Source organism: Nicotiana tabacum, chromosome 8 (assembly GCF_000715075.1).
Source record: "Nicotiana tabacum cultivar K326 chromosome 8, ASM71507v2, whole genome shotgun sequence".
Lineage (NCBI taxonomy): Eukaryota > Viridiplantae > Streptophyta > Magnoliopsida > Solanales > Solanaceae > Nicotiana > Nicotiana tabacum.
Window position 1 is genome coordinate 59,678,617 of NC_134087.1, and position 26,219 is coordinate 59,704,835.

The 26,219-nt window shown below is 37.8% G+C and overlaps 1 long non-coding RNA gene across 1 annotated transcript in view; it reads right to left on the reverse strand.

Annotated features, from left to right (window-relative positions):
* Positions 1-1,492: 1,492 nt before the first annotated feature.
* The window catches only part of LOC142162711 (uncharacterized), a 30,066-nt gene continuing 5,339 nt past the window's right edge, over positions 1,493-26,219 (reverse strand). The window contains exons 2-3 of the long non-coding RNA XR_012693992.1: positions 18,739-21,966; positions 1,493-1,672 (exon numbers count right to left, since the gene is read on the reverse strand). This is a non-coding gene — a long non-coding RNA (uncharacterized LOC142162711). The remainder of the gene's footprint in view (positions 1,673-18,738; positions 21,967-26,219) is intronic.

Sequence of the window (26,219 nt, forward strand, 5' to 3'; positions counted from 1 at the left end):
TATTTGTTTCAGAGTCGCCACTGGGAATTTTAAGGCGTCCCAAGTCACCGGTTTTAATCCCTGAATCGAGGAGAATATGACTCTGTTTGTTATTCTGCGAACCAGAAATCCTGAGTAAGGAATTCTGTTAATCCGGAAGAAGGTGTTAGGCATTTCCGAATTCCGTGATTCTAGCACGGTCGCTTAACTGTTTTTATTCTTGGCTTAATTATCTCGATTTTACATTTTTATTGCATGATTTTGTTACCGCTTCTGTTTAGATTGTTTATAATTAAAGACCCTTCTTCGAATCGAATCACGCGTACGTATATTCGTTTTATATATTATATATTTTTAAACGTGAGGAATCGTGTCACGCGTACGTGTACACAATGATATTGATAATATATTTATTATAAAATAATTATTTTCGAAATTGTGTTTTAAATACAATCAATAACATTCACACTTTTTGTATGATTAAGTAGTGAACCGCACATCTCGGGTTTTTATGAAGTTAATATTGATAGTCTCCGAAGAATCCCTTTTATTAAATATTCGCTCGAAGTTGCGCGAACGCATAATCCGAATTGCTTTTAGAAATATAATCAGGTTACGTGAACGTATCCCTAATTACAAAAATATTCTTGATGGTAGTATTAATTTGTTTACAAATTGTTTATTATATCCACGTATTTTTATGTGAACATCATGAGAAATAAATATTCCTCTAGTCTCTAAATTCCTTGAATAGAATTTACAATTTATTGGACGTTGATTGCAAATTATATTTTTCGCGTATGAATTATATTCTTCAAACCATTCGAATTTAAGGAGTAAAAATAAACAACGTGTGATTAATACTACCATTTAGTGAATACAATATTTGCCTACCCAAATAAACAACGTGCGAATTACGTATAAAAATTGGTAAAGAATTGATGTAACAAAGGAAATGATATTTTCGAAGAATTTTCATTATTCTATTTGAGGCGAATGCTATTTTTATATTTTTTTAAAAAAATTATAATCTATAAACCTAATCACCTTCTACATTACTTGTTTTTAATCCAAAGTTGTAATCGTTTGGTTAATTTGTTTACGATGGTAGATAGGCATCAATTTGATAAGAAAGGGAATTATTATACAAATCGATTCAATAAAATTTGCCTTACATGCAACATAATTGTACGTCTGAAACATTCATAACATTCTAACATCGTAACGAGCTATATCAAATCACCTTCCTCATATGATTATATATATACCCGTCATCATGCCATATATGAACATATAACTTATATCAATCTAAACAAAATCATATTTTTTACAAGATATACTAATAATGTAATTTCTTGATACTTCCATTCTACTTTACATTTAGCTAAAAATATTACGGGATGTAATCAATGGCCCATTTTTATGCCATATTCCCTATTTTGACAATTCAAATATAACTATACTAATGAGATTTCGAAATGGATAACATTATTACAAAATTTTTATACGAATTTCAAAATAAAACAATTAACTTATAGCCATCGTGTCGAACTCACTACTAGTTAACCAACATGAAACAAAGCTGAAATTTAAACTAACGAACTTAAATGAATAAAAGACAGAATTACAATTCGACCTTCATTTATTTGTCATGTTGAAAGCTTTGCATGACATGAGTTTAAAAGATATGTACCTGGAAATGAAGGTAGAAGGAGTAAATTTCAGCAGTAGCAGCAGTAACAAAATCAGCAGAATACCAGTATTTCCACAGATTTGAGCAATAATAGGACCCGAGGAACCCAGATGCACAATAACAGTATTTTTAAGAAATTTCAGATTTTTAACTGAACAATGGGATCAAATAAATCCGGACAGATTCAATGAAAGAATAAATATTTCTGATTTTGAGACTTAGGACAAAGCAGACTGAAAAAGCTTTCAATTTCAAAACACAGAATCAGCTTCAATACTAGTTTCCGATGTAGAATTCTGTTTTACTGTTTCTGTTTTCCTTTCTTGACTTCTATCCAGATTTTTCTCTCTATGTATATGTATTTCTGTGTGTATTAAAATCTCAGTCTCTCTCTCTTAAAAAAATCTGCCCTCCTATGTATTCAAAATCTCTCCGTAAATCAGTCTCAATCCCCCCTATCTTATACAGGTCTGCCTCTCTTTTTGCAGCCTACTGTCTGGACCCCTTCTTCTTTTTAAAAACCAGAAAATCATATCCAAAATCTGCTTTTAACAACTTTAAATCCCATTAAGTGAACTTTTTCTGATTTCCAGCATTCCCATTACCCTTTGTTTCCCATTATCCCATTAATTAATAGCCACTAACATTCCACTTTCAGCACACTACTATTATCATATTACCCTCACTGTTTTATCCCAGAAATACCCCAGAAATCCTACTGTAATTACTGTTATTACTGCCTTTAAACTAAAATTCAGAATATGATACAAAACAGATTTTAAAATCTGTTCAAGCAGCTATAACCAATCCTATAATTAGCCTCCTAATACAATTGTATTTAACCAACACTTTGTAAAAATTGAAATTAAACCTAATCATCACAACAACATCACACTGAACAAAAGAACAATTTAAACTGAATTTCAACATTGAACTAAGATTAAACAAATACAGGAGCATTGTCAATATACTGACAATGCCCTGAAACCAACTGGTTCAGAAATCAACATACACGAATGATCGACAATCTTTCTGACTTATTAAACAAGAAATAACTAGTTGGGAAGAACTAATTAACTGACTTCAACAAAATGATAACAACCAAAACAGACAACAGAGTATTACAATCAACATTAAAGGCAATAAGAATTTACAAAACAACTAATCGACGAACTTAATCGAGTCGATTACACATATTATAAACAATCATAATCAACAAAAACAATAGTATAATTCTGATCAAATAGACGGGTATGAGACAGAATCACGGAATCAACTAAACAAATATGAAAACTTACACCAGCTACTGAAACAGGCAACAATATATACATAGAATATAAAAAGAAATAGGAAAAATACCTTTGAATCTTTAAATTCACACGGACACAGGGTCGACTCGGACTTGGACCTTTTGAGGCTGAACAGACTTTATTCGAAGTATTCTCAACTGAGAATACCTCGATTAAAGTCTCTTAGACCTCAATCCCTCACTTGAATTAGACAAATTCCATGACTGGAAATTTTTAGGGTTTCAGATTTTTTGATTTCAAATCCGAACATTTCTAGGTATATTCGAATCAAACCAATGGTATTCTAGGCACGAGGGAGGTCAGGTGGGTAACTGGTGTGAGTTTGAGGTAGGTTGGGATAGGGTCAGGTTTCACTCGAATCTTCAAATGAAGATTCGAGCAGTTCCAGTAGGATTCGAGCCATGCTACTAACAGATCCGTGATGAGGGTATTTAGGGGAAGCTGTGGTGTTATTTTGGAGGCCATTGGAGAAGATAAGGTTTTCAGGTCAACCTTCGATTTAAGATTCGAAGAGTTGGGGCCTGATTCAAAGGAAACTGATGCCAGATCCGTGAAGAGGAGGTTGTGAGGAGTCTGGGGTGTTAAGTTGGTGATCGGCGGCGTTGTTGCCGCCGGGTTTCAGGCGGTGGGGAATGAGGGCGGCTAGGGTTAGGGGTGTGATTTTGGAGGGGATGATGAACAGTAGAGAGGAGGGGGTGTTTAGTTAGGGGGCCGGGGTAGGGATTTGGGGTTTATATAGGGGAAGGGTGGATTGATCTTGACCGTTAGATCAAGCATGATACACGGTCAGGATCAGTTTACTTAGCCAAACGATGTCGTTTGGGTTTAACGTTGGGGTCGAGCTGAATCGGGGCAATGGGTCGGGTAGAGGGTTCCGGGTAAGGGTAGGGGATCTCAGCCGTTGGATTGATTTAATCCAACGGTCCTTGATGAAATGTGACCAAACGTCGTCGTTTGGATTTATTCCTGAGTTGGACTGAACCTGGGTTGTTTGGATTGGGCTGAGGGGGGGGTAAATTTGTTTGGGCCTGGATTTCAGTCCAGGTCCGATTTTCAGCTTTAAAACTTATTTTATATTTCCTTATTTTAATCCTAATTATAAAAATCCTAATTAAAATTATAAAAACAAAAATTAACCTTACAAAAATATTAATTACTTTTTTAACAACTATTTAACACATAAACAAAACACTAATCACACAGTGACATATTTAAAATCGAATAAATGCATATTTTTGTGATTTTATTTCAATTATCTTTTAAATGCATAATTAAATCCTAGATATGCATGCAACATGTATTTTTATTTTCGTTTAATTATAACAACGTTAACATTTACGGACAAAACACAAACAATTAATAAACGCTACACAAATTGTAAAATTGCACACTAAAAGAAATTTATTTTATTTTTGATTTATTTTGGAGTAGTTTTCGTGAGGCAAAAATCACGTGCTCACAGGGCCTAGTAGACGGATTATGATTTTTGCTCATCTAAGAGAAATCTGACTATCTACCCCTTGGGTATGATTTTAGATTCAAGTGATGCAACGTCGCTCTTGAGATGCCCTTGGACCGTTGCGGTCGTTTCGAACCGAAGCATCGTTTAACTTGAAACGTCATTCGTGGTTACCATCATCATGACACACGTTCCCAGGAGATTGAACCGTTTCGTGCCCTATTAGCTTCGATTGGCGACTCTTGGATTTCGCACTTGGAGAATTTATGTTTCTTATAAATAGAAGGAAGGTACCATTCGAACACACTTCTCTGCCTTTACTTGAAAGAAAATTGTGAGTCTTCTTTTCTCCTGATACTTCGGATTTTTGACTTTCTCCGGTTAACCAGGAACCTTTGCCTAGTCTCTTCCTCTTTCCTATATCTCTTTGTTTAGTCAAAGCGATACAAATGGATGGTGATTCTTCTCGTGCTGACCAACCTGCCACAACTCCGGTGCCGAAAAACGATGTTCTTGTCACTGGAGGAGTAGAAGTGGTGGAAGAGGAGGAGGTTCCGACGGCGGCTAAGATCTTGCACCGCCCTGGGAGACCATGGAACGATTTCCATAGTCCCGCCGGGGAAGAATCGGAACCTCCTCCTTCTGTTATAAATGCGGAGGGGATCGCAGAATTGAAAGCTAGGTGGGGAATCCCTCACCACGTCAAAATGCTACCGGCGGTGGGGACGACATAGTCCATTTTGACCGCCCAAGGTATTGCGCGTTCTACGCCTACCCCTTTATTGTTGGGTACACGCTCCCTCTCCCTCTCTTAGTGGTAGATTTTTGCCGCTTTTACGAGGTATGCCCGGCTCAACTTACGTTGTACCTATATAAACTGTTCCTCATGCTACTCAAGTTTGCGGAGCGTGCAGGCCGGGAGATCACTTTAAGGCACATGCTCAATATCTTTGCTCCCCATCTCATTCGTGGCACAATGATTCATATGCGCCACCGAGGGATGAAGAGTCTGGTCATGAAGATGGATGACAGAGCCAAACATCGTTTCTACGAGAATTACTTCTACGTGCAAACCGAGCACCTTATGGCGGATCCTATAGGGTTCCCTAAGAAATGGAACTTTGCACGTAAGTTTCTATACTTTTGGTCAGAATGATGCTCGACCACTTCCCTTTGAGCAGTACTTAAAATTCGTTATTTTGTTTTTACAGCCGCGAAACTACCCCCTGGACCTGTTGACGGTATCCGCGAGTGGGTGAACGTCATCCTTCCTCATACGGCGGGTTCGCATGTGGTCGTCCTTTTACGAGAAATATGGATGCAAGCCCATCACTGGTGAGTAATATCATTTTTGTTCGTTATTCTTCCCCCTCCCCTTTTTTAATTTGTTTCTTATGTGATGTTCGTCGATGCCATAGAAAGTGCGGAGAGCGAGGGCTCCTCCACTAGCTTTTTATCAACCTACATCGTCCGCTTGCCCTGCTTCAATATCTACTACCCGACCTTCGTCGAGGGCCACTTCAGTTGAATCTACGGTTGTGTCTGTACGCACGGAGGCTACCCCTCGAACTAAGATTCCGACCCATGTTACCTACCTAGCGGGGGAATCTTTCCATGCCGAAGAAGGAGAGGGGCCATTAAAGAGGCGGTGAGTGGAGTCTGAAACGGTTCCTTGGACCGTGGTACATCTGGAGGAAGACCTTCCCTTGATGGTGTCTGAGGCGGGGGTTGATGCCATTATGCCTGTAGAGACAGAGCCAGCCATTGCGTCTTCCCCATCGACGGAGATCCCTGCCGCTACGATTGATCAACAACCTGCCATAACGGGGGGTCAGATTTCTGAGGCTGCTGTTAATGTTTTTGACAAGCCTTCGCCCTCAGTGCCTGGTCGTGCTTCCTCCTCGGCCGTAGAAAGGGGAAAGCGTATCGTGGTCGACGACTACGAATCTGAGTGTGATCTTGATACTGATGATGTCAGGATGTTTGAAAAAGGTCTTACACGTTCGGTGGTTCATGCAGGAGGCCCGACCCATATTCTTGAGATCTCATCGGACATCAACCTTCTGGGAGATACGGAGGACCTGGTGCTGCAGTTTGACCTCTTATGTTCTGCTGCCGAGAGTGAGGCTCTTCGGAACGTTCCTGATATTGACTTGATGCATGAAGTGACCGCTATGGGCTTGAGGGTACGTTTTACTTTTCTTACATGTTCCTTTTATTTTTCTGGACGATCTAGCCTTAGACTATATTTTCATTTTCTAGACGTACATGGTGGATATTGAGAGCGCTCGTAGGGGCCGACACTCGGGCCAAGATTTTCTTAACGATGCTGGAGAAATATCGGCGCTATCGCAATAAGTGCCAGAGATGCACGAGCGGCTGAAGGCGAACCCTGGTGATCAATCCCTCATGTGAGCATGTGATTTTTTCCCTATTCGAAATACTCCTATAAATTCAAAGAAATAGATTTTTTCCAATTATTTGCCATTTTATTGGATTTTTTGTAGGATTTTATTAATTGTTTGCATTTTTGTGCACGCTTAAATTTTATTAAAAATCATGAAAATACCCCAAAAATATCAAAAACACCATGCATTGCAATTAGATTTTTATTTTTTATTTTTTTAGGATTAATTAGTTAATTAATCTCTTTATTAAAATTAAAATCACAAAAATTGGATCATTTTAACATTTTTAGCTTTTAATTTTAGATTAGTAATTTTTCTCTTTTAATTTAGGATCAACTAATTTTTATAAATATTTTAGTTAGATAATTAGTTTAATTTTACAATTTAGATTAATTTAGGAATTTGATTTAGGATTTTTAATTAAAGAAAAAGAAAAAGAAAAACATGGAAAAAGAAATAAAAAAAGGAATTGAACAAAAGGGTGTAATTTGAACTTGGGCTGATTTTTTATACTCAAATCCGCCCACAAACCCAGGCCCAAAACCTAGCCTACCCGGTCCACCCTTGTTTAAACCAAACGACCTAGTTTCTGCTTTCATTCATCACAACCGTTGGATCATTGTGATCCAATGGCTCGGAACTAGCCATCCAATTAGTATAAAAGTGTTCGAACCAAGTCTGACCCTCCCCTCCATTACCCTCTCATTCAGTTCCCCCCTCTAAACCAAAACCCTAGCCGCCCCTTTATTCCCTCACTGCCTCCGCCGTTGACAACCGCCGGAAATCGCCTCACGGCGGCTTCGGTGCTTCAAACACTACCAAATTCACACCATGTAATCACTTTCTCATCCTCTCCCCAAATATCCCCACAGTTCCTTTCGAATCAGTCCAGATCTCTTCAAATCTTGAATCTGAGGTTCCAGAAATCCTAGTTTCCCTTTTTCGATTTTTGGTTAAGGTTGGGTTCTATGAACCTAAAACACCCATTAGTCGATTGTTCTTGACAAATAATAGTCGATTAATGGATGAACAAGTTCATATCTTCCCCTTTGAGAGTTTGCCGAGTTCATAACTATCTACCCCAAACCTCAGGTCATTTCTTCTTCCTTTTCTTTTATTCCTAATCTCTGTTGTCTTCTGTCTATTTTTTCACGTGCAAATAGCCTTTATCTTAAATCACCAATAATTAGGTCTTCTACTTTATTTTTATTTTTTGCATATTTATCTTTTCTTTTTTCTTGTTTCTCTTGTTGTTAGATTTAATTTCTAGCTAATTGACACTGATTTGTTAGCCTCGGGTTTCATGCTATCTTATTTTTCCTGTTGTTAGTTCCTAATATGTATTAATTAGTCGATTTTCATTATAAATAATCATGCATGTTAAATATCGGAACTGTTTGTTTGAGTTTAATTCCTGACCCAATTAATTTATCCTGAATTGTTAGTAATCGTGTGTGTTTTAAAATTGAATTACTTGAATTCTGATTTTGTTAGTTAGTGGATTATTAGTTAATCTTAAATGATTAGTTAACTATACTCATTTAGGATTACTACTGCTACTTTTGAAGTAATTCAAAGTTCAGTTCAGCCCATTAATGTTAATTAAATAAGCTTAATTGCCTAATTAGATCAAATTAGTCAACTTAGTAATCTCTTAGGTGTTTAATATAAGCTGTTTTGAGTTACCTGATTTCAGGAACTCATTAACAGTTGATTCTTGGCAAAGGAGGCCTAATTAGTTAGGCCTAAAATTGGCCAACTATGTAGCCCAGGCCCTGGATCACAAAGGGGTAATTACAGGGGTATTTCAGGGTAGTTTAGGAATTCTAGCTGAAGAATTTCATCTGTAACTGCCTAGGAAACTTCTAGAATTAAGATAAGGGACCAAAGTAAATAATAAAAGATATTAAGTCAGAATTTCTAGGTAAACAGTAAAATTTCAGAAGTAAAAAGGGTATAAAAATAGAAGAAGTTTCTAGAAGAGTATGCAACTGTCCTAGATGTTGTAAAAAAGATGCTGAAAAATAGGATAAGAAGGACAGTTGTACCAGGGCTGTTAGGAAGGACAATACTATTTTCAGAATTAGGATAAGGAATATTCCTAAAAAATACCCACCCTAGGCAACCTATATATAGACACTATCATTCTGAAAATGACTGAGACAATCATCAGCATTTTCTGCACAAAAAAGGTTCTGAAAACAAAGAGAAAATCCTTAAAAGTTATCTGAAAACTTCAGTTTTTCTGGTTAGACTTCTAGGCTGGTACTCTGATTTTGGAGACATTTTGAGTGTTGATTCTTGGCTTTTCTGGGTTGATTTTCACTGTTGTTGCTTGGTTTTGTTGGCTGCTCCTTATTTAAAGTTCTGATTAGCATTTCATTTTTATTTCTACTGCTTGTTTCTTGCAGCTGCAAGGTACTAATCCCACTTCCTCTCATGTACTGCTTGTTTTGAGATAATATAGTATCATCGAGTTTGCAAAATATGTATAATGAATGCCCTTCCATGTGATACCTGACTGTTTTGGTGTAAATGTAGTAGGTTTTATTGTTTGAACATGGAAATGCACCAACATGACTTCTTTGTTTGGTTTACTAATGTTTGTAATTCCTTCTTTAAAAGATGTCCAAGTTTTAAGATTTTTTAGGCAAGACCTTATGCTAAAATGTGAACTCTGATTGATGAAGTTTGGTTTTCCTTCTTCCTCTTCTGTTAATTTTGTCATTTTAGTTACAAATACACCAGCAAATAGATTTCTGCAAATACTGAAATGTATACTTTACTTCTGTTATTTTGTATGTGAGTGGCAATAAGGCAAAGAAATTTCAAAGCTGGAATCGAAGGCTTGGCTTGTAGGAAACAACTTTATAGATGAATTTCTTGCAAGTTAAAGTTGGCTCTAAGGGTCTTGCAACAGCTGAAAATTTAGAGTTAGGAAAAAATGTTACTTCTTATCTTGAACTTTTTTTTTTCTTGCTTTTCTTTTTAGACACATAGTTGTACTTAGGAGCATGTTGTAATGTATGGACTATCAATAGCAAAATGGACTGTTGGAACGTTAATTTTTAAATTCTTTTATGTCTGATTATTAGCTTAAGGTCATAACTAGATGATTGGCGTAGTATAATTTCAGTAGAACTGTTTGAATATAATCTGGGCCAGACTTGCAACAAGGCCAATATGGAATTATTTGAACAAGTCTGGGCCTGGGCATCAAACCCAATATTGTAATTCATTTATAAAGGTTTCGTTGTGAACAATAGTGCAAATACATACTTTTTATATCCTGCAAATCACAATAGCAAAAATTAATCTTCAAAGTTTGAATTGTTTTTTTTAAAACTTTACGGATTCTGTTTCTTCTATATAGAAATGTAAACTGTTTGTTGCAATTCTTTGGGCAAATATGCTAAGTATGGATAGTTCAGATGAAGAGGTGGATAGGCCCATCTAGAAAATAATTAGTGACTGGGCCCGCCTATTATAAGCCCAACGTGGTCCAGCCTTGTGCAAAATCGGACCAGTCAAGGCCCTTAAATCTCCTTCATTTTTTGGGCTGATTTTCAAGCCCAATACAATTTCAATGTTGGTTTGGCCTTGGCCAAATACCCAATGAGTATATAGCCTTATATTAAGTTCAAATGAGTTTTAAATAAGAACATCCTTAGATTGCTTTAATTGAGTACAATTCTTTAAAAAAAAAATTGAGGTGTGTCATCTACAATTATCACCTATGGCCCTCACATTAATATTATAACCTAGTGTAGAAAATATTTTGAACACACGTAGTTTGTTTTAGGCACGTTTATAATAAATTATCGTGACTATGGGTACGGTTCTCATGGCATAGTCATGATACTTAATTCCCAAATTTGAGTGTGCATTTCATGTGACCTGATCATAACAACTTCGAACATTAAATAAAATAAACATATCATGAATCACGGGTGCATTTCATGTAGTGTGGTTTGCGGTGTGTTCCAAAACGGCAAGTGTACGACACTCGTAACTTGTTCAAGAAATAATTTTATAAATCCTAAAAGCCGTTTAAAATAATTAAAAGCGGTTATAAAGTTAAAAATGCACTAGGTTTAAAACATGTAGTAGATCAAATAATTAGGTCAATTATTAATAGTTTAAGCGACCGTGCTCGAACCACGGAACCCGAGAATACCTAATACCTTCTCCCGGATTAACAGAATTCTTTATCTAGAATTTCTGATTCGCAGACTTTTAAATAAAGTCGAATTTCCTCGGATTGAGATTTTAAAATAAACCGGTGACTTGGGACACCAAATAAACTATTCCAAGTGGTCACTCTGATGAAATTAAATAAATAATCTCATTTCGATTAATGTCACTTTAATTGGAAAAACTCCCTTATATACCCCCTCGGGTCGTAAAAAGGAGGTGTGACAGCTCTGGCGATTCTGCTGGGGAAAATAACCCAGAACTTCTAGTTCATGGTTCAGAATTCGAGCTTAGAATAACTGTTATAGTTGGCTTTTATTTATTATCTAATTTTTACGTGTTTGAGCCTAATGTGCTAAATGTCGCTTTTTACCGCTTTAATATTGCTTGAACTGTATATAAACTGATACGAAACTCTTTTCTCTCTGAGTCTTCTAAATCATCTAGGAAGGGTGCACTTATGTATTCGGTGAAGCTTATGTATTCCCAGTACGCTGTCCCCCCCCCCCCCCCCCCCCGCGGTTCGAGTTGTCCGCTCAGGTAAGCCAGGTCTAGAACAATACACTCAGGTTTTAAAACCTAGAATAACATAACCTCATGTCGGATCCCTAGAAGGAACACTTGTTTGCATCACGTGTATTTGACTTTGGGGACTCAACACAGAGGTTGGGTCCATCTAGGACAGGTGTACCCAGATTAAAAAAGACCATCCTGATGCATTTTATTTGCTACTTGTACATTTATTTGCTTCGAATTTCATGTTGACCGACTTCTAGAATAAGGGAGAAAAGTTGAAAAAAATCAAACTGAGGTATGAGAGAGATAACTACCCATTTTTTAAAATTTGGTGTCCAAAATACACTGAAACTCTGGCGAAATTTTGAAAAAAAAGAGAGAAGAAAAAGAGAAAATGGAAAATTGTTTCAAAAATATTTCATGTTTTTTTGTTGCATCAAAATTGCCAGAACTACACAAGTTTGATTCTCACCAGATGTGGGATACGTAGGTAACCCTCACCGGGTCCAACCCTATTTTTGCAAAAATAACCCAAAAAAATTTAAAATGTTGTTGTTTTTGTCATAAATAAAGTTAGGTGATGCCCTTTTTGTCTAAATAGCCAAAAATATCCCAAAAGGGTGCTGGAAGCTGTTTTTGCAAGAATAGCCACCTATGGTCTTTTTTCAAATTTTTGGCCAATTAGCAAACACATCCCTAAAATCTTCTTTCCTGAGGCGCTGAAGAGACGTATTTGCAAAGGTGTTTTGTTTTGAATTGCAATTTTGAAAAATTGATAATCTTCTTTTGAGTCAAAATAAATCATGGTCTTTTAACCGATCACTTTAAATAAATGTGCAGGATGAGCACTATTGAAATGAACCTTTCAAAGTTCTAGAGAAAATCCCGCTAGAACTACATATGTGGAGAAATGACCTAAGGGAGGTCAGCAGAGGTGTTGCGATAAAGCTTTGGCGGTCTCATTGGTCTTTTGAAGATTAAACCGAGGTTGGATATAATTAAAGCTTTAATACCTTTTTGGGACTCCGCGCATAACGTGTTCCATTTCTCTAATTTTGAGCTAACCCCTACACTTGAGGAAATAACGGGCTATGCTGGCCTTAGTGGGAATCTCAGGAGCCGGTACCCAGTGGCACCAAGAGCGGTGACTCCTCACAAGTTTCTGGACCTTCTGAGTATCAGTTGGGAAGTCAAAGATGGAAATTTGGCTGAGGGATTTTGCACATTCTACTTCTTGTACCGTCGTTATGGGGATCTCCACGGTTTTGAGGCTCCAGATACCGGTCTAAGTCATCCAGGAAATAAAGGCAAAGGGGAAGCACGTCGGGGACTGGCCTTCGTAGTGGCATTTTTAGGCACATTAATTTGCCCGAGGAAGGATGGACATATAGAGTTGGGGCTCGTAGGAATGGCCGACTTCATGATTAAAAAGGCTAATGGCATTATTGTACCGATGATCTTAGTAGAGATTTATCGAGCTATAATTGTTTGCCGAGCAGGGGGAAAATTTTTTGAGGGTTGCAACATGCTTTTACAACTTTGGATGGAAGAACACCTTTGCCATCGTCCAAGGTACATGAACTATGGTATGACTGGTCTTAACTGCATTGAAGAACATGAAAACCGGGTGGAGGGTCATGAGTTTTCATAAGGTACGGAGGCATGGTTCGCACATTTGAGTTCTTTGACTACAAGCAAAATTGAGTGGACATTCGGTTGGCTCCCAGTCATTGAAGTCATTTATATGTCAGCCGAAGTGTGTGTTTCTTTTATTAATGGGTCTTCGGAGTATTCAGTCATATGCTCCGCACCGGGTTCTATGCCAACTGGGTAGATACCAAATTGTCCCTCATGATGAAGATTTGAGTCGACAAGTCATTGAACTAGGTCCAAAATCTGCATTCCCGGAAAATAAGATTCTTCAGATTTGGCATCAGAGTAGGTTCCTGGAGCCACAGACTCGGGTACGGGATTTGTCCAAGGGTAAGTTAGAGCATAGTTACACGGCCTGATATGGTAAAAGGGTTCAAGCCCATCAAGAGCCTGAACCGCCCGCTAAAAGGCCCCACGTCCAACAGTTCATTGATGGGGCGCAAGAACAATGGGATTGGTTAGCAAAGGAGAAAGGCTACAGGGCCATGATAAGCAAATTGGAGGGGCAAATCAGAGATCTTAAATTTGATAGTAGTGTACAGGCTACTGCTGATGAAGGGGAGAATAAAAAGCTGGCCCAAGAAAACAAAGCCCTTCGAGCCCAGATTCAAAGAATGAAGATAGCTGCTGAAAACCCGAGAAGGAGACCAACAGATGAAAGACTTATAAGCCATCTTAGGCGGAAAGTATGTGAGTATGGGACTGATTTGGAAAAGTCCGAAGGCAATCTAGCAAGAGCCCGGGCAAAGTTGGCGAAGAACGCAGAAGGGAGGGCAGAGTTTGTTCACCAATTAAAAGGAAAATACGATAGAGAGGTCGCAAATCTAAAGAAGAAGCTAACCACCCTCGAGAATGAAATGGCTAAACAGACAAAGAACTTTAAGGTAGAGAGGGAACATTGTTATGCATTAATGACCCGATTGGAAGAGGACATGCAATAATTGCAGGAGCAAAGCCATAATGACACCCAAGTTTTGGAAGCTAGATCTCAACAAATTGGGCGCCTGCTCCAAGAGAAAGGCATCATTAGAGAGAGGATTAGAGTAATTGCTGACTACATCGTCATAAAATGCCATGAGTGTGAGGACATGACTAGATCCACCTTCTTCGCCGCAATGATGACCTTTGTTCGCCAGATAATGGATGACCTAGATCGTCGCTAAGAAGATCTTGCATGCAGGCCCATGGCGAGACCAACTGATGTCATGTAGGCCCTTAGAGTAGTTTTTGAAGCACTTATGTATTCCTGATTTTTTTTTCGAGTCTGTATTTCAGTTTCCTTTTAGAGTCTGTTTTAGTTTTCCAAGTTCTTAAGTATGTATGATGGAGTCTTTGTAATAGAGAAAAATTAGAAGTTTTTGTTTTAATGAAAATTTAAAAACCCAAAAAATTGTTTATTTCTTTTATTTCGCATTTATCCCTTGAACTACGTGATGATCTGATTTACGCGGTGTCGTGATACGTAGACAATCTTCATCGAATTCGGTCATGGATTTAGATAACTCAAATAAGAGAGAAAATGACGAAAAGAGAAAACCAGAAAAAGAGAGAAATTTAGAAAAAGAGAGAAAACAAGAATAAGAGAGAAAACAATGCAAGAGAGAGAGTGCAAAGAAAAGAGAGTAAAAAATAAAAAGTGCAAAAGAAAGAAAAATATAAAGACCTGGGAGATAAACAAAAGCAGGGATGAGACATGCAACCGTTGCAAAACATGTAGAAACACATTTCACTATTTAGGTGCATTGCATTCCCCAACGTATGATACCCTATGTGTTAATTGTCTCCAACTAATCGGTTTGTTGTGTATGCTTTAAGACCAGGTTCTGTTTTTAAGGTGGTTGGTTTTGTGGTAACCTGGCTTCGCACCCTTGCTTTACAAGATCCAAGGGAAGTGTCGAAATGTCGTCAGAGAGTCATCTACCAACAATTCCCATCCCAGAGGACAGCCCATTGTCGGTTATTCCGACGTCAGAGTCAGCAAATGCCGAAGAGAATAGGGCACTACACCTCCGCATGTTGGAAATATGGGATGCTTGGTCTAACGATAGAGAGTCGCCTAGTGCAATACCTGGTTTCCCCGATCTGCTTCCCAGAACCAGTGGAACCTCCAACATCCCTATAAATTACCCAAACACCCCACTTGAATACCCCACCATGTCAGCCCATTTCGCCGGAACGCCTTCTAAGGTTCGCCCCCAGGCACTAATTTCTGGAGTGGCCTCAAACATATTCGCCGCACCACCAACCTCGGCCACGACACATTTAACATTACCCAGGCCAAGCTTTGAGCCGTCATCCTTTACTTTCCAAATACCAACATTTTCATCGGACACAGCTCATTTCACCACAAACTCTTACCCTCAACAACCTCGGTATGAGTTTACCGCGGGATAAGAGAGAACTGCAAAGAATCCCGAGCAAGATGAGATCACTCAGAAAATGAAAAACATAGAACAAAGTCTCAAGAACATACAAGGCCTGAGTGGTCAAAAGAGTGTCTCCTATGCTGACTTGTACATGTTCTCGTATGTTCATCTGCCCATCGGTTTCAAGACCCCCAAGTTTGAAAAGTATGACGGACATGGGGACCCCATAGCTCACCTGAAGAGGTATTGCAATCAGTTGAGGGGAGCAGGCGAAAAAGAAGAGTTCCTAATGGCTTACTTTGGGGAGAGTCTAGTTGGAATTGCATCCGAATGGTATATGGACCAAGACATCTCACGCTGGCACATATGGGATGACTTGGCCCGAGACTTTTTCAGACATTTCTAGTACAATGTGGACATAGCCCCGGATAGAAACTTGTTGTCTAATTTCAAGAAAAAGTCTTCAGAAAGCTTCCGAGAGTACGCCGTCAAGTGGCATGAACAAGCTACCAGGGTGAAACCCCCAATGGATGAGACCGAGATGGCTAGTGTCTTCCTGCAAGCCCAAGAGACTGATTACTTCCGAAACATCATGTCCGCTATGGGCAAGCCATTTGTAGAAGCCATAAAGATTGGGGAAATGGTAGAGAATGGTTTGAAAACGGGTCACATCCGGAGCCAGTCAGCTATAAGAGCTACTTCTCAAGCAATCCAGACCGGGTCAGGAGGCGCAACAAACTGGAAAAAGAAAGAAGAAGTGGCAATGATGGCCTCAGGTCTGAGAAACCCCCGTCAACCCGGGAGGTTACTTTGGTTCCTCCTAAAACATCCCGCAACAGTATTACCCTCACCAAGATGCGGCATATCCCATGACTCCTCATCCCTTACGCAGTTATGAATGCCCAACCATACGCTCGGCCACAACAATAGTATAACCAGAATCAAGCTCCACCTCCCAGGTATAACCCTCCTCACCAAGCTCCATACAATCCCCGTCCCCCACAAAATAACTTTCCATATAACGCCCGTGCCCGTGAGCCACCCAGAAACACCAACTTCACACCCATTGGTGAGTCGTATTCTAGCCTTTTCCCAAAGTTGGTCCAAATGGGTCTGCTGCAACCCGTACCACCAAACAGGCAAAATCCAGAGTCACCCTCCTACCGACCCGGTACCCAATGTGCTTATCATTCAGGGATAGAAGGGCATGACACTGAGGATTGTTGGACCTTAAAAAGGGCGGTTGAAAACCTGATAGAACAAAAATGGGTAGTGCTAAGGGATGAAGAGGTCCCCAATGTAACCAACAACCCATTACCAGCTCAAAATAACGGGCCGGTTATTGGGATGATCTGTGAAGACAAAGAGTTTGACCTGGCTTTGAAAGCTATCATTGTTATTGCCGATGTTGAAAATAAGCCCAAAACAGTAGCAAAGCAAGCTAAAGATGAGAAGAAAAACAATCTCACTCCTGAAAGAGTAGAAAAGGTTGTGGAAACCAAGACCGGGGCAGTACCTCCCAAAGATGTCGTTCTATATGTTCCCAGGGCCCCAAGAAAAGAATAGTTCGTGTTGAGTCCCCCCAAAAGGTTCGAGTTAAACAAGGGATCTAAGATATACATACCAAAGGGGACTTATGTGGCGCGAGGGCCGCTAATTTCACCCAGGCTGAATGAGCCTGTGGTTATCAGTCGTGCACCACAAAAGCCCATGAATGACCCCCATTGTAGTCCCCTGGAACTACAACAAAGCAGTGGTGACGTACAAGGGAAAAGAAATCATGGGGGAAGTGAATGAAACAAACCCGTCTAGGAAATACCTCAACTTGAAGGAATTGAACAAAACCAAATAAAAGCGTTTTCTGCTTAAAAAACCAGTTAGTGCTGAGGAGGCAGAGGAATTCTTTCAAAAAATGAAAGCCTCGAACTACGATGTAATTGACCAACTCCGGAAGTCTCCCTCTCAGGTCTCACTCTTGTTTCTACTGATAAGCTCAAATGAGCATCAGAAAGTGTTGGTAAAGACCCTTAATGAAGTGTCACATCTCCTTTTTCTATCCAAAAGGGGATATAAGAGGAGTTTTTCCAATTAAAATTACATAAATCGAAATGGAATTATTTTATTTATTTCAGAGTCGCCACTTGGGATATTTATTATGGTGTCCCAAGTCACCGGTTTATTTTAAATCCCAAATCGAGGAAAATTGACTTTATTTAAAAGTTTGTGAAACCAGAAAAACTAGGTAAGGAATTTTGTTAACCCGGGAGAAGGTGTTAGGCATTTCGGGTTCTGTGGTTCTAGCACGGTCGCTCAACTATTTATAATTGGCCTCATTATCTGATTTATTACATGTTTAAACATATTGTGTATTTTTACTTTTTAACCGCTTTTTAATTATTTATGGAATTATTTGTGGAACAAGTCACGATTGTTGTACACTTGTAGTTTTGGTACACATTACAAATCGCGTCACATGAAATGCACCCGCTATTTACAATATGTTTATTATTATTTTTTTTTAATTATTGTTCGAAGTGGTCGGATCACATGAAATGCACACTCGAATTGGAATTTTGTATCGTGACCATGCCATGAAAACCGTACCAAATAGTTACGATGATTTTATTTATGCGCCTAAAGCAAACTACGATGTGCATTAACTATTTTTCTATGTTTGGGATTATTTCAAGGCCTTGTACTTCTCCATAATTTATCCTGCCTCTTTCAAACGACACTTATACTAATAAACATGACAAAGCTGCAAGGAAATTGTAATGAGATAAGCAAAACATATTATACTAAAATAGCACAGAATGAATAAATGAACACCAAACAAAATTATAAAATACCCAGTAAAACTTAATCAAAAGAAACAAAATAGACAAAATAAAAAGTGAATCAAAGAAATGCAGCAAAGACATAATGGATGTGGTCAACTTAGAAAACCAACAAATACCAACTTCTGGGCACTCAAGAGAACAACCTATAGACCAACACACACGCGCGAATACAAAAACTCAACGGGAGTATGATTGGAATGGAAAATTCACAAGAAATAGAACACCTACTCAATTAGATGTGATTAGAAATAGAAATATACCAAACATCCGTTTTTGTATTAACAAAAAAAACAGATATCAACTCCAAGAAATGTACTGACCTGTAAACTCTGAAATCTTTCAATATATAAAGATTTTCCAACTGGTTTACAAGAAGAAAGAAGTGTTGTAGTTGAACACAAACTCGTGGCCAGTAGACCTCAAACGGCGACCTCAATGGCGTACTCGCAAGTCAGATCTCTGACTACTTCAAACTCAAAACACGAGAAGAGATGAAAGATCCATTTGTTCTGCTTTTAAAAGGCTGGTTCTTAGCAGTTTTAAATAAGAAAATAAATTGATTTTGGAGCGGAATTTTGACTGTTTGGTGGCGGAAGGAACTATATTTTGTGTAGTTGATATTTTTGTGAGAAAGAAGACCGAGTGCTCCTGCGGCGTCAAACTTAAAAAAGGATTGCTACGTTTTTTTCTCCTCCAGATGTGTGTGTGTGTTTATATCGTTTAGTGTGAGAAATCACGTGACCAATGCACGAGTGAAAGGCCACAAGAATTAGAAATGCACTGTATCACTCTCATGAGAAAATTTCGTGAATTTTTGTTATAAGGGATTAGAGGGAATCTTTTTTTTTATTGGAAGAAGACAAAAAAGTAGGTGCTAATTAACTCTTATAGTTATATTTTTTTTTTTTTGGAAAAGTGAAACAATGCAAAAATAAAATAGAAATATCACTCCTACTAAATTAAACTAGCAAGATAACAATACTTACTCAATATTAAATATTGAAACCTTTAAACTCAAAATTAAACTAGACTAGATGAAAAAATGTATTTTTGAAATTTTTTCTTTCTTTTATAAGAATAAAAGCTACTACTTTTAAATTAACTATTTTTTTACTTTCAATTTTCATAAATAAAACTTATAAAAAGGTTAAATAAAAGCTAAAATATGTAGATTAAACTTAAAATATATTTACATACTAAAAAGTGATGAAAACTCAAAATAATCAAAAATTAGGTGTTCACAGCTGCCCCTATTTGCTTTGAAACATGAAGAGTTTTCAAGCAAAGATAAAGTGAGTCGTGTGACTAATTTTTGACCATATCATTGTTCAAAAAAAAAGGAAGAAAATAAAAGAAAAAGGTGCAACCAAGTCCTGGTTTTGGACAGCCTACATATCCCGGGTTATAAGGGAATCAGGTCGAGTGTAGTTCAAAAAGCATGGAATGATGAGTTCGAGAGTCGAGTGATGTTCCGTCGAGGCTCCGGTCCGTGATCTTGTTATTACATCAAAAACCAAAATTAAAAAGACTAACTAAGCCTATCAGTTACAAGTTACAAGATTCCTATCTATAAGTATTCTGAAACTTGATCTTGAGTCTTAAATGTTTCTTCATGCAAATTTTTGATCTGAATCTTGATGCTTGTTATCTGCATGTATTGGTTCATTCCTTTTTCAACTTCTCGGATCAAGGCGGGAGATGCAAAGCTTGTGACTTCAATCACGTCTTGAGCAATCCACATCTTTTCTCCGCTTCTTCACTTTGAGTTCACTTCTTTTTCTTTTTCTTTTTCTTTTTCTTTTTCTTCTTTTTTCTTTTATTCTGGATTGAGACTCCTTATTTTGGTTGTCTCGAACCCTGTGCCTCAATGTAGAACCTGCTCAGATACCAAAACAAACATACGAACCAAATTTTTCTGCCCCAGTTTTCACTAGAAAAATTTCGTGAGTTATTGTAACAAAATTCTAAACTACTTCTTTATTGAAAGCAATAAAAGTCAGGATTGTGTATCCTTGGAAAAAAGAGATTAGGGAGTGGAGACCCCATATCTAAAATGAATTCAACTAGGGATTGGAAACCCTATGTTGGCATCAGGTTATGTTGGCATCAACTAGGGAATGGAGACCCTACGTTGGCAAAGGAGACTAGGGAATTGCGTACTTTATGCTAAAACGAACCAAGAATTTTTTTTTGGTGTTTGAGAAAATCATTCTTTTAAACAAATTGCTCCAATGCTTTCATCAGACTAGGTTTTCTTATCTTAGGAAAAAGATTCATCAGACTAAGACGTTTATCCTAGGAGAAAGATTCATTAGACTAGGGTTTTTTTCCTTTTTTTGTTATCTTAGGAGAAAAATTCATCATACTAAGGCTTCGTATCCTAGGAGAAAATTCATCAGACTAAGATTTCTATCCTAGGAGAAAGTTCATCAGACTAGGTTTTCTATCTTAGGAGAAAGATTCATCAGACTAAGATTTCGATCCTAGGAGAAAGCTCATCAGACTAGGTTTTCTATCTTAGGAGAAAGATTCATCAGACTAAGATTTCGATCCTAGGAGAAAATTCATCAGACTAGGTCCATTTTTTTTCTTTTTTCTTTTGGTATCTTAGGAGAAATATTCATCAGACTAAGATTTCTATCCTAGGAGAAAGTTCATCGGACTAGGTTTTTATATCTTAGGAGAAAAATTCATCAGACTAAGACATCTATCCTAAAAGAAAGTTCATCAGATTAAGTTTTCTAACTTAGGAGAAAGTTCATCAGACTAAGATTTCGATCCTAGGAGAAAATTCATCAGACTAGGTCCTCTTTTTTTGTTATCTTAGGAGAAAGATTCATCAGACTAAGATTTCGATCCTAGAAGAAAATTCATCAGACTAGGTTTCCTATCTTAGGAGAAATATTCATTAGACTAAGATTTCGATCCTAGGAGAAAATTCATCGGACTAGGTCTCCATTTTTTTGTTATCATAGGAGAAAGATTCATCAGACTAAAATTTCGATCCTAGCAAAAAATTCATCAGACTAGGTTTCCTATCTTAGGAGAAAAATTCATCAGACTAAGATTTCTATTGGGAGAAAATCCATCAAACTAGGGCTTTTTACCCTAGGAGGAAAAATGTGAGTGCAATGGGAACATTTTATGCGCATTAGCAAGACAAATAAAGGCTAAGAGTTGAGAAACTTCCCTTTGTCGGCTCTTCTCTTCTTTTCTTTTTCTTTCTTTTCTTCTCTTTTTTTTGTATTTTTCCTTTTTTTTTTTTTGAACAACTTTTCTTGCACTACTTTGTTCCTGTTTCGCACAAAGAAAAATTTGTCAGTTTTGAAAATGATGGTCGGTTTGTGGCCTTGAGTCTTGGGAAGCTTGGCTCCTGCGCAATCAGCTTGAGTCGGCTTTAAGAGACTTTTGCTCTGCATCAACCCTAATTGTTTCACACCCAGTACCATTTGTATTTGTAGCTCAATCAGCCTTTTCTCGCGGGAGATCTTTTCTTAGGTGACCTTTTCTGATATCTTGAATGACTTCCTGCTTTTTGAGCAATTTATCTGTTAGAGAGAGTCACCAGTTATCTTTGTTTGCACCAAGTACGCCGACAAGAGTCTTTTGGGGAATCTTTTGCATGAATCCTCAAGGTATATTAACAGTAACAACTGAGTGGGCTGGCCAAATTTACTTTATGCAACTAAAAAGCCGGTAGCAGATTTTGAAATCTTTTCTTGCTTGTTTTGACAAGGACGGACTTAGAGTGAAGGACACAATGATGCAAAGAAACAATATTAACAAGAAATGCCCCTGTCGGGAAGGACAAAGGGAAGAGTTTTTGTTTTTTTTAAAAAAAAAATTGCGCTAACTAGACTTAATGATCATGACATGCATTTTGGACTTAACGGCTTGATCTATCAAACTAATCCAATCTTCCCTTTTACCATTCTTATGACCTTTGAAGTCGGGCTTGTTCGTGCCAATTCTTTGCATCAGCTTCACGACTCACTTTCGACTAGTGGCGCCCCAGGGATTTTCACCAACAAGTCTCTCTTATTTATTTATCTTTACTTATTGTCGCCTTACAGTGCTCAGTGGGGGTCTTCACTAATAAAACTCTCTCATTTTCTTTCTTATGTGAGCAACTTGACAGTATTTTATGTCGTGTGACAATTGTTGCTCATTACATGCGCCTCTTGGCATTCTTGAAGGCTGATCGGGAGGTCTTTATTTGAAAGGGTTTTGGATAGGTTTGGAAAGAAAAGACGGCAAGAAGGATCAAAGTAGACTCAATATGATGGGTTGTACACTTACAACTGTTGGAATCGACTCTTTCAAAAACTAAAACAAACTTATGCCCCAGTTTTAGATACTGTTTTTTTTTCTTTTTTTTTGAATTCTTATTTGGGTTGGACCTAACCGTGAGGCTACCTACGTATCCGTTTTTTTAAGGAATCAGGACGAACGTAGTTCAAACATCTGACCTAACTATTTTTTTTTATTTTTTTTTTGTTTTTCATCTTTCTTTCTTATTCTTTGTCCTTTTTTTTCCTTTTGTCTTTTTTTGTTGTTTTCAAAACAAGTTGCCCCCAGCTTCTATTTTCTGGGGGCATGGACCTTTGCCAGTTCTTTTCCTCTTCATTTTTTTTTCACTTGAACTTTCTAAGAATTGCCCCAGTTTGTACTCTTGGGACATGGACTTTTTTTCTTTTTCTTTTTCTTTTTTTTCATTTTTTTGTTTCTTGAATCTTGACTCTAAATTTGATTCCAAAAGAGGCTGGTCAAAGAAAATAACACAGGCTCAAAAGGGGTAGTGAAGGATATAAAGTGTTTGGATAGCAGAAAAAGGGTCTCCCAGCCTCGAAAATGCTAATGATAGTATCCTTTCGTGATCACATCATTGATGAGAATATCCGTCTTCTTGGTGTTTCGTGGTCGAAAGACACTTTCCATTCATTAATGTCAAACCTTTGACCAAGCTTCAATTGATTCAATATCCTCAAGCCCGATCTCCATAATGATTTGAAGGTGAATTTTACTCGACCTTAATTCCAATTTTCAGTTATCTAATTCAACCTTAAATCAATTTTCTAAGATCTAGCCAAATTCCGCATGCATGTCATGTCATTAGAACTAGCAGGAAAAGAACTGAGCATGGAATGACACAAAAGAAAAAACTCTATTTTATTGAGTAAACAACAAGACACACAACCTAAAATCCGAGTTACAACCCTAAAATAACTCAGCGAATGAAAATAGCAACAAAACATGCAGATAAGACTCACACAAAGAGAATAGAGGGATGGAAGGGTTTGACTCAATAAAACAAATAAAATCTGGATCACAACCCTGAAATAACCCAGATAATAGAAAAAACATCAAAACAAACTACAAAAATTCCTTCCTAGTGAGGAGAGAATGACTTTTCAATTGCTAAGCTTGACATTTAACCACAAATTTGCTCATCAGAATCACCATGGTTTTCTCCAATTTCAGTTGGCAAGTTCCCGAGAGGATTCTCATACTCCATGTCACTAGGCATAATCCCCACAAAGTGTGCATCATCATGTGCAGGTAAAGGATTCTGCGTGATATTTTGGGTGTCAATATCTTGGATCACGATCAATTTTTCCTGGATCATCCTTTCTATTTCTCTTTTCAAATCCCGACAACTTTCATCATTGTGCCCCTGGGCATTGGAATGGTATTCACACTTTTTATAAGGGTCAAAGCTTCTTGCACGTGGGTCCACATAATTTAGAGGAATGAGTGCAATCATGTCACAATGCTTTAACTTCTCAAATAAGCTTGCATAGGACTCTCCTATTTGTGTAAAGTTATCTTTCAACCTTTGTTCCCCTCTATGCCCCTAGCTTGGATGTGAGTAATAGGGCACTTGAAAATTTTGTGGAGACTGGTGGAGATGCGGTGCTGGTGCTGGCCTTCTTGGGTGTCTTTGTGGCTAGACAACATACTGAGGTGGAGCAACAGAGTATTTTGGGTTCTGAGGTGGATAATAGTGCTCAGGGGAATCATCGAAAAACAGACGAGGCTGGTCATACCTTCGAGATGTTCTCCTAGGAGCTCTTCTCGACCCTGATGTTATCATGATTTCTTCATCCATCTCATTCGTGTCACTAAAATTATCAGATTCAACCTGGACAGCCTGAGTTGCGGCTTTAAGAATTGCTTGACTTATAATTTTGCCTGTCTTAAGACCATTTTGTACCATTTCTCCCATTTTGATTGCTTTCGAGAAGGATTTGCCCACTGTGGACATCATGTTTTGAAAATAATTTGGCTCTTGAGCCTGAAGGAAGACAATGATTAGCTCGTGTTCATCTATGGGTGGCTTAACTCTGGCTGCTTGCTCCCTCCATTTAACAGCATATTCCCTGAAACTTTCAGTTGGTTTCTTCTTCATGTTTGAAACGGAATTGCGGTGTGGGCCAATGTCGATATTGTATTGGAACTGTTTGACAAAGGCCTGTGCCATGTCATCCCAGACATACCAGCGAGATGTGTCTTGATCCATAAACCATTCGGAGGTTACTCCCGTAAGGCTTTCCCCAAAATAAGCCATCAGTAATTCTTCATTTCCTCTCGCACCTCTTAGTTGATTGCAATATATTTTCAGGTGGGCTAGGGGGTCTCCATGTCCATCATACTTTTCAAATTTGGGAGTCTTGAAACCAGGTGGCAAGTGGACGTCGGGGAACATACATGGATCCTTGAAGGCAATACTCTTCTGACCTGCCAATCCTTGCATGTTTTTTAACTGTCGTTCTAAGCTTTTCACTCTTTGGATCATTTCTTCCTGTGCCATCTTTCGGGCAGGCTTCTCAATCTTTGCATGAAGATCAAATCGGTACGAGTGGTACTTAGGAGAGTGGTATTGTTCTTGCTGGGTAGCAAATTGTGATTCATGACAAGGCTGTCCTTGGCCATTGGCCCATGCTTGACACATTTCGGTCATTTGCTGTTTCAGTATTCTATTTTCCTCAACCACAATAGACTTTTGTTGAACCCTCTGACCCTGAGTCTCTTGAGCACTCGCAACAGCTTCAATGTCAGTTACCATTTCTCCTTGGATCTTGGGTTGTGTTCTTACCACAAACCGACCACCTCAAACTTTCTTCACAATTCAAAACAAAAGACACGTTAGAATGGACTCAATTGGTCCTTATTATTATCATCATTTTTTCACTTTTGTTCTTCATTTTTTTCATTTTTTCATTTTTATTTTTAATGGTTGATCGAACATGATGTAGGTTGCCTACGTATCATGTGGGAACATGAATCAGATCTTGCGTAGTTTGGGAAGATCAGGAATAAAGAAAATAAACTAACTTTTTTTCTTTTTGGATTTTGAATTTTTTTTTTAAAATTTCTGAAATAAAGACTTATAAAGAAGAAAGAAAATATTTTTATTATTTTAATTTTTGGGGGGGAATTTTTGAAAAGAAAGACTTCTAAAGAAGAAAGAAAATATTTTTTGAATTTTTTATTTCAGTTTTTTGATTTATTTTTTTTCAAAATTTTTTAAAGAAAGACTTCTAAAGAAGAAAGAAAATATTTTTTTTAATTTCAAACTTTTTTTTTGGTGTATTTGAGTAGGCTTAAAATTGAAGAAATGAACTAGGATTGGAATTTTGAGTAAAAGACCTCGGAATTGGGATCCGAAGGTTCCAGCATGTTCGTATGATGATTTCGGACTTAGGTGTATGTCCGAATTTGGTTTTGGGTGACCCGTGAGCATTTCAGCGTATATTGTGAAAGTTAGTACTTTAGAAGAATTTCATAAATTTGGGTTGGA